Source organism: Schistocerca nitens, chromosome 3 (genome assembly GCF_023898315.1).
Source record: "Schistocerca nitens isolate TAMUIC-IGC-003100 chromosome 3, iqSchNite1.1, whole genome shotgun sequence".
In the NCBI taxonomy this organism is placed as follows: domain Eukaryota; kingdom Metazoa; phylum Arthropoda; class Insecta; order Orthoptera; family Acrididae; genus Schistocerca; species Schistocerca nitens.
In genome coordinates, this window is record NC_064616.1 from 661,680,489 (window position 1) to 661,692,593 (window position 12,105).

General features: G+C 43.7%; 1 protein-coding gene across 5 annotated transcripts in view; it reads left to right on the top strand.

Moving 5' to 3' along the window:
* LOC126248622 (protein O-linked-mannose beta-1,2-N-acetylglucosaminyltransferase 1-like) overlaps positions 1-12,105 on the top strand; it is a 2,277,756-nt gene that overhangs the window by 968,599 nt on the left and 1,297,052 nt on the right. The gene's annotated exons all lie outside the window — the stretch shown is intronic.

A 12,105-nucleotide genomic window follows, 5' to 3' on the forward strand; every position in this document is an offset into this window, starting at 1 on the left:
AAACGGACATTGCCTTTCTTTTCCCCGATTCTTCTTCTTCTCAGTCTTATATTTAGACTCCAATGGCTCCATCGCCAACCAGCTGTTCAGAAGACAGTTGTCTATCTGGAAACAACTTGGGGCATTCTACTTTTTACTGAGGAGTATGACGCGTTAGCCGAACCATGGTTGTAAACATCTGTGGACATCTAGAGCAGACCGTCGATGATAAGTAATAATTTCATTCTGTAGCTAATCAGAAATACGCATGTCACACAACGAGAAAACGTGGAGCTATGGGAAGGCAGTCAATGACTGACCAGTTATACATGGACGTGAAAGCTCGCAAATACAGGGAGTGCAAAACTTAATGACGAAAGTAACTTTCGCGTGATGTGTCACTGGCAAGTAACACAGCTGGATGAAACTTGGACCGTACATAGAAAGAACTGCTGCAGTATAGTTCAGAAGGTAACTGAAAGAAATACGTAATGAGACGAATAGAAATTACACTTTTATTCAACGTCAATAATCGCGTTGACGTTATTGCGAATTATGGTGGTCTCCTGCACATTGCTAAAGGCGGAACATGGGTCTCAATAAGGTATGTGATCACCAAGGACGGCAATACATGCTCTGCAACATGCTGCCATGCTGGTCGCAAGGGTGGTAAAGAGTTCTTTTGGTGGGGCATTTCATTTTTCTACTACCGCGGTTGACTGCTGGATGGTGGTTGGTGCATGAGGACGTGCCGCAATACGTTTCCCCAACGCAGCCCACTCGAGCTCTAAGGGAACTGGCCGAATATCCCCTCGTTCCAAGAGCTCGTCTGTCTGCGCATTTCGATGTGGCTGGGCATTTTCATCCGTAAAAATGAAGTTACGGCCTAACGCACCGTTGAGAAGATAGCCATAGTGAAGAAGTACAATGTTACAAAAACGTTGCCCGTTGAGCATGACGTGTTGAAATATTTGGTCAGTGCGCCCGAGAAACAATATGCTTACCCATACCATGACAATTGGACCAATAAAACAATCATGTTCGACAATGTACCTGGATACATTACTTGTTCCCACTTCTCGCCATTGTGGCCATATGAGGGTACGTAATGCACTCGGAACTGTCGAACAGAAAGGTCATCAGTCAACGGTAAATTGAATTTCTATAGGTACAGAATGAGAAATTAAGATTAAAAAACGTTACTATCCGACCCTAGGAAACATGCCACCAGTCGCTCATATCTAAAGATGAGACTATAACGAAATTAAAGTGTTGACTGTGGTGCAAAAACTCATCGTGTGCAATGTTGTAACTCTATAATTTACATATACTGGCAGGAGGCCTTGTAAAAGTTTTGCTACTTTGACTTTATAGCGGCCTGCTGAGCCGTTTTTGTTTTGTTACGTCAAACTGCGCGAAAACTTATTTTAAAACGAACTCGTCTCTTATTTGTTGCGCAAAGGTGGTGAAGACTGCGATGATGTGCGCCCAGAAATAATAATCCTTCATCCTCCCGTCTACGCGATGGTGCTCTCACTCGTTGTACCTACCTTAAACAGTTGCATCGTATTTTCTGAAAACATTGCTCAAAACCGCCCGGACAGCTGGCGTAGTAACTCAGCGCGGTCGCACAAGGGGCTGATCACCCTATGTAATAGAAACTGAATTAAGTTTTCATCGATAGACTATGAGAGGGGTAATGCGACATCCACACAGTACAGATCTCCCCGAAGAATAATGACGACCAATAAATAGATAGAAAGAAAGACAGCCGTTCTCGTTAAATTTTGGAACCTGTTTTATGCGCGCGTATTATGACATTTCTGGAATCAAAAAATCTCCTCTGTAGGAATCAACATTGATTCCAAAAACAACGATCGTGTGAAACATAGCTCGCTCTGTCCGTCCACGAGGCACAGAAATCCGATAGATTCAAGCGTCCAGGTAGAGACCGAGTGCCTTGAGTTCTGGAAGGCGTTCCATACAGTTCCCCACTGCCACCTAGTGGCCTAGTGATCAAAATACGAGCGTACGGTATGTCAGACCAACTGTTTTTGGATCGAAGAGTTTCTAGCAAACAGAAAATAGCGCGTCATTCCGAACGGAGAGAACTCTTAAGATGAAGAAAAAAAATAAAAAAAAAAAACTACGGAAGTGCCCTAGGGGACTGTTAGAGCATCATTACTTTCCACAATATATATGAATGACCTAGCAGACAACATCGGAAGTTCCATGAGACTTTCCGCGGATGAGGCTGTTGTATACAGAGAAGCCACGACGCTAGAAAATTGTAGCGAACTGCAGGAAGACCTACGGTGGATCGACACTTGGCGCACGGATTGGTAAATGAGCCTCAACATAAATAGATTTAACGTATTGCGAATACCTAGACAGGAACACGCTTTATTGTACTATTATAAAATTGCGGAGCAATCATTGGAAGCATTTACTTCCATAAAATATCTAGGAGTATGGATACGGAGCGATAGGAAGTGGAATGACCACACGATATTTATCGCGTGTAATGCATATGTCAGACTGAGATTCATTGGAAGAATCTTAGGAAATGTAGTCCAACAACGAAAGAAGTAGCTTACAAAACACTTGTTCGACCAATACAAAACACTCATTCAGCCAATCTGGAATACTGTTCGTTAGTATGGGATCCGTACCAGATAGGACTGACAGAGGAAATATCGAACTTCCAAAAAGGAGCAGAACGTTTAGTAGCAGTTTCATTTAGTAAGGGCAAAAGTGTCACGGAGATGTTCAGCCACCTCCAGGGTCACAATCTGCATCACGTTATGGTCTGCGGATCAAGACCCGTGAGCTTACGTTCCTAGAAGAGTCAACCAATATATTGCTTCCTCCTACGTACGTCTCGCGAACAAAACTATGACTATGAAATTAGAGATTCGAGCCCACGCGGAGGCTTACCGGCAATCGTTTTTCCCGCGACCAATACGCGACAGGAACAGGAGAAGGGGGAAGTGACGCTGGCACTCATAGTACCCTCCGTCACACCGTAACGAGGCAGATAATGATGTAGATGTAAATACACTGAAGCGCCAAAGAAAGTCGTATACGAATGCATATTCAAATACAGAGATACGTAAACAGCCACATTATGGCTCTGTGGTCGGCAAAGCCTATATAAGACAACAAGTGTCTGGAGCAATTGTTAGATCGGTTACTACTGCTACAATGGCAGGTTATCAAGATTTAAGTGAGTTTGGTGTTATAGTCGGCGCACGAGCGATGGGACACAGCATCATGGGTCTGAGCACTATGGGACTTAAAATCTATGGTCATCAGTCCCCTAGAACTTAGAACTACTTAAAGCTAACTAACCTAAGGACATCACACAACACCCAGTCATCACGAGGCAGAGAAGACACAGCATCTCCGAGGTAGCGATTAAGTGGGGATTTTCCCGTACAATCATTTCACGAGTGTACCGTGAATATCAGGAATCCGTAAAACATCAAATCTCCGACATCGCTGCGACCGGAAAAAGATCCTGCAAAAACGGCACCAACGACGACTGAAGACAATCGTTCATCGTGACGGAAGTGCAACCCTTCCGCAGATTGCTGCAGATTTCAATGCTGGGCCATCAACAAGTGTCAGCGTGCGAACTATTCAACGAAACATAATCGATATAGGCTTTTGGAGCCGAAGGCCTATTCGTCTACCCTTGGTGACTGCACGACACAAAGCTTTACGCCTCGCCTGGGCCCACCAAAACCAACATTGGATTGTTGATGACTGGAAACATGTTGCGTGGTCGAACGAGTCTCGTTTCAAATTGAATCGACCGGATAGACGTGTACGGGTACGAAGACGAACTCATGAATCCATGGGCCCCGCATGTCAGCAGGGGACTGTTCAAGCCGATGGAAGCTTTGTAACGATGTGGGGCGTGTGCAGTTGGAGTGATATGGGACCCCTGATACGTCTAGATACGACTCTGGCAGGTGACATGTACGTAAGCATTCTGTCTGATCACCTGCATCCATTCATGTCCATTGTGCATTCCGACCGACTTGGGCAATTCCAGCAGGACAATGCGACACCCCACACGTCCGGAATTCCTACAGAGTGGCTCCAGGAACACTCTTCTCAGTTAAAACACTTTCGCTGGCCACCAAACTCCCCAGACATGAACATTATTGACCATATGTGGAATGCCTTGAAACGTACTGTTCAGAAGAGATTGTCAGGCCTCGTTTTCTTACGAAGTTATGGACAGTCCTGCAGGATTCATGGTGTAAGTTCCCTCCAGCACTACTTCAGACATTAGTCGAGTCTATGCCAGGTCGTATTGCTGCTCTTCTGTGTGCTCGCGGGGGCACTACACGATATTAGGCAGGTGTACCAATTTCTTTGGTTCTTCAGTGCATAAAGCGCCCGCTTCCTGGACAGCGAGACGCGCCTGCCCCGCGTCGAATCCACCTGGCGTATTTACGACTAGTACCGGTGTGGTCTTTAGGCGGTTTCCCACATCTCACTAGGTGAATACCGTGCTGATACATGCTGCGCAAACATCTAGAAAACGTTCTCACATACATAAAATTTAAATAAAATACATAAAATTTAAGCAGACAGATGTGGTGCACTGCTTCCATCCTGGGAGTTGAGTAGGACGGATGAATAGGATCTCTGGTCTCTTTAAAAGCCAAAATCTGTAGCAGCAGCAACAGACACTGGTCAAAGGTAGTAACAGAGCCACTCACACCTTTATTAAGAATACTCAGCGATGTCACGACAGTTTTGCAGCTAGTCTTGGGCGACCATTTTCGTTAAAAAAGCATAACGACGGCAGTTTGATGGTATTATTGCCTAGAACTCGTATCGTTCCGGGTTAGTGAAGCAACTTTCTTTTCTTGTCTTTTAAATTGTGATTAGTGTAAGTAAACTAGGCTCATAAGAACTTTTTCAGTATGTACTTGGATGTGCTTTGTTGATTAATTTGTGGCAGACATTGCATTTGGGAAAGAATCTTGAGAAGGAGTTGACCATATGGTGTTCGAGGGCCGCATGTGGTAATTGTGGCTGGGAAACCGGCGTGTGGCAGCCACATCCTCCACCCCTCTCTCTCCCCTCTTCCCGCACCAGTAGGGCTGTCATGCACGGCTGCACCGCATAGCTGTGGCTCCACATTTCCGCTGTGTTTGTTCCGCTTGGTGATCGCTTGGACAGCTTAGCTTACTACGGCAAATATTCTTCATACACTATTCTATACACCACTTACATTCATTTCTTATTATCAAGACATTAGGATCGTGGGAAAATAATGGAATATATTCGCCTGTACCTCTGTTCATCACAAAAAGACGACTGTCCGATGTTTGGCGGAGGTTATATTTATTTTACTCATTTCGTACACGATGAATAAGTGGAACAATGGATTTTAGAGTTCTGTTGTTTGATGCATGTAGCGTATGTGCTCGTCGGTAAGAGTATCCTAATAATGCTAGGCGCTTTCACTTCATTCTCTAGACGTAGCGAAGAAAAACCTCACTGTACAAAATATTAGCCACCTCCTTAAAAGAACACCGCTGGCGTCAGTTGTGGAAGTGAAGCAGTATGTATGTTGCAGAAAAACTTGTAGAGAGAGCAACAACAGCTGTGACTAATCATCTTGGGGATTGAGAAACTGCTTCAGCCTTATTTTGTCTTTTTATTGTCAGATCACAACCGGTTTCGTGGCACTGTAAGCCAAATCCTCAGGTCACATCTGCATAAAAATGAATCATGAAAGTATAACAAACCCTGAATTACCAAAATTTTGAAAACCTTTATAAAGGAGTAAAAATAGAGAAAATGGTACTCACAGAATTAAGTCATAAGAGCTTACAAGGGAAACTCCCCATCATACTCACCTCACATTTAGTGGTAAGGTGGCCCAAGACAGATCAAGCGTGAAAACAGCAAGAAGGTGTACTAAACTACGAAAAAGAAGCAAAATAGAAACAGTGAAAGGTCCAAGCTCAAGATGTGCAACGTCGACCGAATGTGTTTAGCTACGGCGTCGTGGTTATGTGGTTCCGATTTTAGACTGCGAAAAGGGTAATCCGTGTTCAAACTCGTCTTCTGCCTCACTTGTTTTTTCACAGAATTATGAACTGTACGTTCGGTCATTGACGTGTCTGTACGCTGTATTCAAATTTGTATCTATGTCGTCGTGGAACGTCCGTTTGCAGCAACGAGGTGTAAGGAAAGGACCTCTAGACGTACGTGCCTCCTATTTGTTGTAGACAAGTACCACACGGTATGACTCCTGCTTTCCGTTTTGTAACTTTGGCTGTTGAATCCCTTTGTTACAACACAGTTCACACCGGATTATTTGTTGTTTTCATTCCTGTCAGAGGCCTATACGGCATCTCGCCTGCTCTCAAGATTAATCACATTTACTTCCGACGGTGATATATTCTTTCCACGTGACTCATATTCTACAGCCAGTGTATAGTATGACAATTGCCAAGACTACAGAAGGAGAACAGACACGTCAGACAATTGCCAAGACTACAGAAGGAGAAAATACGCGTCAATGACCGGACGGACATTGTTTGAAAAAAAAAAAGGGGGGGGGGCACGAGGGAGATTTGAACCTGTAGCTCCTGCTTGGCAGTTTTTTTAAATATATATTGTTTTACCATATGTGTATGGCATAAACCTCTACTCGCGTTCTTCTAATCCGATAGCAGCTGTAAACTCGATTCTTGTTGTTGTTAAGTTGCCTTCCTCTGTTGTAGTTCAACACCGTGACGACACAACCACGACGCCACGGTGGTTGTGCGCCACTCGATGTTGCACATCTTAAGACTGAACCGTTCACTGTTTCTGTTTTGCTTCTTTTTTCACAGTTCAGTACAAGTTCTTCCTGTTTTCATGCTTTATATTTGTTCAGTTATTGCCTGGCTATCCACTGGGCCATTTTACCACTACATCTGAGGGGGTTGCTATGGGGAGTTTCCCTTGTTAGAAGCCCGGGACATGGAACACAACATTCGTTGACAACCCAACAAATAAACGGCTAAGTGGTGATACGTCAGTGAATCAAAATCAGCCAGAAGCAGGGATCCAAGGCGAAAATGGTCGGTGGAGCGTAAACAAATTACATCACAGTAATCCTCTGTTAACACGAAGGCATATAGAAACCCATATAAAGACCAGATAAACGGCTAGTTTCAAGAACAGAGGGGAACCTACAGTGAAGTGGCGCAATATTCCAAAAAAACTGGAAAATGCGTCAGTAGCAAGTGGCTTATTAACGGAAAAGGAGATACAAACAAGATAAACACATACCACAACTCCAGTCTATGCGCACTGCAAGGACTCAGGACACGACTGCGTACTGTGAAATACTGACACCGTAAAAGTAAACATACATGTTTTAAGATACTTTGTTTGGACATTCTTTGTTCTTATTTCATCATTCACGCATTTTCCTAAAAAGAACACCGATTCTTCGGTTGAGCCCATCCATCATCTGCGCATGTGCGAGTCCTCCACCGGCTAGCTATTTTTACTTTCGCGGTGTCAGTATTTCACAGTACGTGGTTGCGTCCCGTATTCCAGGAATGCACTTAGACTGGGGTTGTGTTATGCGTTTCTTTTATTTATATCTCCTTTTTCGTTAATATGCCTCTTGCTTGCTTGACGCCCACTGTCCTGTCTCTTTGGGCTACTGCGCTATTTCACTTTAAGCCCCCCCCCCCCCTCGTTCTATACATTAGCCGCTCATCAAGTATTTATATGGTTTTTTATATATCTTCGCGTTACCTGAGGATTACCGTGGTGTAATTTGCTTAGGCTTCACCGACCATCTCGGACTTGGATCCCTACGTCCGGCTGATTTTGATTCACTGACGTACCGCCGTGTAGCGGCTTATTTGTTTGGTCTGACAACGAATGTTGGGATCCATGTTACGGGCTACTTAGCTCTTATGACTTAGTTATACGAGTAAAATCTTTTCTGTTTTACATGTTTTTAAAAGTTTCTTAAATTTTTTTCATATTAGTGGGTATTTTAGGGTTTGTTACTCTTTCATGATTCACTTTTATGCAGATGTGACCTGAGGATGTGGTTTTCAAAGCCACGAAAGTGGTTATGATTTGATAATAAAAAGATAAAAATACGGCTGAAGCGGCTTCTCAATTCTTACCAGTGGTATGTATGCGCTAATCGGTTGTGTGGAATCAGAGCAGTAAGATGGCTGGACGTGGAGACCTGACATAGCGGCAGAAAGGAGATATCGTGTCTGGGCGTGCCCATCACCACACCGTGACTTGTTTGTGTATCAAGGCGACTGTCCAACGTGTATCTCTCACAGCCATGTAACACGTCATCATAAATACAGTCTAATTGATAGGGACCGGAGACTAGTGCCACTTCTAGTCAATTAGAGTTTTCAGAACGTATAAGAATTATTGTTAGTGACTGCAGGTCCATCTCAAATGGTTCATAAGCGACTTTGCGAAGAAAATTGCATGCATTTGGTATTTGCAGACGGGCACCTAGCACAAAGCGATTGTCCATAGCGGTTCATAAAGCTTCAAGTTTTCTTTCGGCCTAATAATACAGAGACTGGACAGTAGATGACAATGGCAGTGTGCAGCGTCATCTCTTGAGTTCCAATTTTGCTTCTTTTCAAATTATGAAAGGCGTAGGCTGCATGGACGCCCCAATGAGACGCTTGCCCCAGAGTGTGTAGCTTAGGCCAGAGGTGGTTTTCTGATGTTTTCGGGGTGTTTTTCGTACCACGACTTTGGTCCACACATTCAGCTTATTGTGAACGTGAGCAAGGAAATTTATTTCGGTGCTCTCGTGACCAAGTGATGATTTTCCTTCTACATCTCTATGATTAGTATGCTGTGGATACATGCGCCTTCCAAAATGACAGCAGCCGTGTGTACAGCATACGTTCCTGGTCTGACGAACAGTAGCTTGGTCTGCGGCGCCTTGTCACGGTCCGTACGGTTGCCCCCGTCGGAGTTTCGAGCCCTCCCTCGGGCATGGGTGTGTGTGTTGTCCATAGTGTAAGTTAGTTTAAGTTAGATTAAGTAGTTTGTAGGCTTAGGGACCGATGACCTCTGCTTTGGTCTCATAAGACCTTACCACAAATTTCCAATTTTCTGACGAACTGTGAGCCGCCCTATCGCACCGCGACAGGCCCGCTAACTTGCCTCTTCTTAATAAATATTACTAAATACATTCGCATTTTCTAATCTGGACTGACGTCAGCTGTTGGGACACATGAAAATTTGTGCGGACTAGCACTCGAAGTCGGATTTCCTGATTATCACGAAAAGTCGTCTGAACGACTTTGACTATCCGAGCACGCCCCCAGGACTGACCCAAACGTCCTTATGTCACGGAGTCCGGAATCCTTGTTGTTGTTGTTGTTGTTGTTTTTGTCTTCAGTCCGAATACTGGTTTGGTGCACCTCTCCTCGCTTCTCCACCCTGTGTGAGCCTCTTCATCTCAGAATAACTACTATAACCTACATCCCTCTGAATCTGTTTACTGTATTCACCTATTGGGCTCCGTCTACGATTTTTAACCCCACTCTTTCCTCAATACTAAACTGATGATCCCTTGATGCCTCACAATGTGTCCTGTCAACCGAACCCTTCTTTTGGTCACGTTGTGCCACAAATTTCTTGACTTGTTCGTTCTCATCAGTACCTCCCCACTAGCTACGTGATCTGTCCATCCAATCGTCAACAATGTTCTGTAGCACCGCATTTCAAATGCTTCTATTCTCTTTTTCTACATTTTTTATGCTCTCTACTTCGCCCATCATCGGTTATTTTGCTGCCCAAATAGCAGCAGCATTTACTACTTTTAGTGTCTCGTTTCCTAATATGATTGCCTTAGCATTACCTGATTTAATTCGACTACATTCCATTATTTTTTTGTTGTTGATGTTCATCGTATATCCTTTCAAGACAATGTCCATTCCGTTCAACTGCTCTTCCAAGCCGGTCGGAGTGGCCGTGCGGTTCTAGGCGCTACAGTCTGGAATCGAGCGACCGCTACGGTCGCAGGTTCGAATCCTGCCTTGGGCATGGATGTGTGTGATGTCCTTAGATTAGTTAGGTTTAATTAGTTCTAAGTTCTAGGCGACTGATGACCTCAGAAGTTAAGTCGCATAGTGCTCAGAGCCATTTGAACCATTTTTTTGCTCTTGCAAGTCCTTTGCTGCCTCTGACAGAATTACTATCTCATCGGCAAACCTCAGTGTTTATTTCCCACTCGAAATTTTTCTTTGCTTTCCTTTACTGCTTGTTCAATGTGCAGATTGAATAACATCGGCGATAGGTTACAAACATGTCTCACTCTGTTCTCAACCCCTTTCATAAACCTCAACTTTTATAACTTCTATCTGGTTTCTTTAAAAGTTGCAAATAGTTTTTCACTTTCTATATTTTACTCCTGCTACCTTCAGAATTTCAAAGAGAGTATTCCAGTCGACATTCTCGAAAGCTTTCTCTGAGTGTAAAAACGGTATAAACGATTTGTCTTGCCTTAATTAATCTTCTAAGGAAAGTCGTAGCCTCAGTATTGTCTCACATGTTCCTACACTTCTCCGGAACCCAAACAGATCTTCCCCGAGGTCAGTTTCTTCAATTTTCCCATTCTTCTGTAAAGAATTCGTGTTAGTATTTTGCAACAATGACTTTTCAAACTGATAGTTCGGAAGTCTTCACACCTGCCAGCATCTGCTTTCCTCGAGATTGGAATTATTATATTGTTCTTGAAACCTGAGGGTATTTCGTCTGTTTGATACATCTTGCACGTCAGATGGAAGACTTTTGTCATGGCTGGCTCTCCCAAGGCTATCAGTAGTTCTGATGGAATGTCGTCTACTCCCGGGGCCTTAGTTCTTTCATGGCTCTGTCAAATTCTTCTCGCGGTATTATACCTCCCTTCTCATCTTCATCTACGTCCACTTCCTTTTCTATAATATTCTAATCAAGTTTATCTCCCTTGTAGAGACCTTCTGTATACTGCTTCCATCTTTCCATCTGAAATCCTGATATTCATACAGCTGCTTCTCTTTTCCTCAAAGGCCTCTTTAATTAATTTCCCTGTAGGCGGTATCTATCTTTCTCCTAGTGAAATATGCTTCTAAGTCCTTACATTTGTCCTATATCCATTCGTGCTTCGCCGTTTTGCGCTTTCTGTCAATCTCATTATTTAATCGTTTGTATTCCCTTTCGCCTGCTTCATTTGCTGCATTATTATATTTTCTCCTTTCATCAGCTGCATTCAAAATCTCTTGCGTTTCCAAGAATTTCTACTAGGGCTTTTCGTTCTACCTATTTGATCCTGTGCTGCCTTCACTATTTCATCTCTGAAAGCTGCCCATTCGTGCTCTACTGTATTCCTTTCACCTGTTCTAACCAAATGATCCCTAATTCTCCCTCTGAAGCTCAAAGCAACCTACAGTTTTTATCGAGGTTCCGTTTCCTTAATTTCCTTACGCTCGTATATTTCGTGATTCGCGCACAAGGAGAGAGAAATATTTTATCGTAATTTTACCTCATCGAGGAATGGAGACATCATTGATGGTTGTGACGATATAGTCACTGTATAACAACAGATATTGTAACCATCAATCCACAGAAATTGTATGGGACTGCCGGCCGGTGTGGCCGTGCGGTTCTAGGCACTTCTGTCTGGAACCACGTGACCGCTACGGTCGCAGGTTCGAATCCTGCCTCGGGCATGGATGTGTGTGATGTCCGCAGGTTAGTTAGGTTTAAGTAGTTCTTAGTGCTAGGGGACTGATGACCACAGAGGTTAAGTCCCATAGTGCTCAGAGCCATTTGAACCATTTTTTAATTTTTTTTTTATTTTTATTTATTTATTTATTTTTTGTATGGGACTATCTGAAACAGCGGGTGCAACGTAAATTTCAACAGCCGCGAAATGTGGTAGCTATACGAGATCTAAACATCAGAGAGTGGCTCCAGCTGGATTTGGCTCACCCAAAGAAAGGTGTGGACTCTCCGACGTAATGACGCCATTATCGAGACCCGATGCATGTTAGCGTGGTGCTCCCTGGGGCTGACGAATACACTCAGAGAGAAAAAAAGACTCGCCTTGAAGAA